Source organism: Anoplopoma fimbria, unplaced genomic scaffold (genome assembly GCF_027596085.1).
Source record: "Anoplopoma fimbria isolate UVic2021 breed Golden Eagle Sablefish unplaced genomic scaffold, Afim_UVic_2022 Un_contig_12814_pilon_pilon, whole genome shotgun sequence".
Classification (NCBI taxonomy): domain Eukaryota; kingdom Metazoa; phylum Chordata; class Actinopteri; order Perciformes; family Anoplopomatidae; genus Anoplopoma; species Anoplopoma fimbria.
Window position 1 is genome coordinate 1 of NW_026552706.1, and position 2,243 is coordinate 2,243.

Consider the following 2,243-nt stretch of genomic DNA (forward strand, 5'->3'; position numbering starts at 1 on the left):
GAAACAGCTAAATGGAATTCAGCCATCATTGATGTTATTATTCACACCAGTGCTTTAACTATGGTGACAAGTTTGTGTGTTGGATGAGCAGCTTAATGATAGCCAGTCAGGGTGGGTTTGGATGCAGAGTTATGCCACCATCTTTTCACAGATCCAGAAGTATTTTTCTGTACATGGTTATCATTCTCAGCTGTTTTCTTTTTCATATAACCTTGTCTTCTCCACAGTCTTCATCTTTACCTCCATTGCTGTTTGGCTCCCCAGTGAGCCAGTAGCTGAAACCAAACAACAAATGATAGATTTTTAAATGAAAACACAACCAAATTAACCACAAAAAGGCCAAATGCTTGAGTCCATGAAGAAACATTCAGTCCCAAATACATTACTGAACTGAACTGCCTTTGAATAGTGATGCGCTTGCTTCGCTCAAAAAAAAAATCAAGTTGATAAACTGCACAAAGATTTCTTCCTCACTCGGTTGCCACTTCTGGCTGAAGGGTTTATGAGGGTGGCTCTACCATTTTATTCGGTAATGTTGCTCTAATATAGAAATACTGCATTATTAATGATTGATTTAAAGAGGAAAAAAAGTAATTTATGAACCTTGTCTTCAGGTCAGTCCCATCCACCCATTTCCATTTCCCTCTGTCTCTCTGTCAGTTAGTCCAATCCAAGTGAGCCGTTTGAATCCTCTGGCAAAATCCTTATGTACAGTACAAGTAAAACATTACTAAACATGGAGGAAACATAAACAATTGCAGCCAACCTCCACCTCTGTGACCATTTATCTGATCTCACACTGTTTCTCTCCCCTCTCTTTCACTCTACACACCTGCTCTCCTTTGCTGTTGATGATTATCAGGTCTGCACCTCTTTGCCGACAGTCATCTCTGCTCTCTTGCCAGGACTTTTGATTAGAGGAGTTGTAATAGAAACTGTTGTTGGAATACACCCATCCTTGTTGTAAGTAATGATCTGTTTAGAATAACAAAGAATGAATGTTCAGTCAAAGAAAAGTAGTTAAAGAAAACATTTTCAAATGTTGTTGCTGTTGTTATATTTAATTATTTTTCTTCACATGTCATGAAGGTTATTCAGGTTATTCCTGATTCTCACCAAGGATGCTCAGCTTCCTCTTCAAATCTTCTCCTTCTTCAGTCAGATATTTTATGATCTTTGTACTGGAGCTGTCTGAAAGAGCAGAAAGATAGGCTTTTGTTACTGTACCAACACCAAGGTTATGGTTTCATATAAAAAGATCCCCACCCTTGTGTTGATTCCACCTTTAGACATACTATGTGTTTATTGGTCAGGGGATTAGTTAATCTGCTTCGGTCCCTTATATAAAGGCATGTTTATCTGTTATTTGTAAACACACATAGTTATAAATCTGAATGCTGATTGTGTTCTTAACTGTATACACTAGATTACAAACACACTACAATTTAAACACATTAACTGACATAACGTGAGAAGAGTTTCATCGATTTTTGTGATTAAAAAGTGAGAAGCCTCATCCATTTTTGCTTGATCTGAATGAACTATTTAGTATCAGCTTCATGCCATTATGATGCTCTCAAATCCGCAACCGGACCATGAACATAGGTTGCTGTTTTATCATTGATCCACTGAGAGAAAACACTCAAGTGATTAAAAAAGCTTGTCATTGTAGCTCCAATACTATAAAATTGAGGTAGTCGATTTAAAGTCACAGGAGCTAAAGGGGGAAATAAGATAGAAAATGTAAAATCCCTCACAGAGAGAAAGACGCAGTGAAATGTTAACAGTAGCTTGTAGGATACACAGTAGTCCGAAACTCACAGCAACCACTCTGTAGAGTTTTCCCCTGTGTGCAGAAATCAGAAAGACACATTCAACATTATTATTATTATTATTATTATTATTATTATTATTATTATTATTATTATTATTATTATTATTATTATTATTATTATCAGGCAGCAGGCGTGATGTTTATTTCACTTCTTGCACAATGTCTTTGGATGAAATTGATTAAACATGTAACTTCATATGTAGTTTGATGCCTATTTATTGCATTTCAAAAGCTCTGCACCCAAACATAACAAGATACAGAAAGTAGGATGCTGTCAGAAACATTAAAGTAACTTACTCCTGGATGAAGCGCCCAAAGTCATCTCTGCGTCCTCTTTCAAGACAAACCTCTAAGTATTTGAAGAGTGTAGAAGCTAGACTGATCTGTGTGCTGCTTCTTCTTCTTTCCT

At 36.6% G+C, this 2,243-nt stretch overlaps 1 pseudogene; it reads right to left on the reverse strand.

Annotated features, from left to right (window-relative positions):
- Nucleotides 1–518: 518 nt before the first annotated feature.
- On the reverse strand, nucleotides 519–1,846 carry LOC129116161 (C-type lectin domain family 4 member F-like; annotated as a pseudogene).
- Nucleotides 1,847–2,243: the final 397 nt, after the last annotated feature.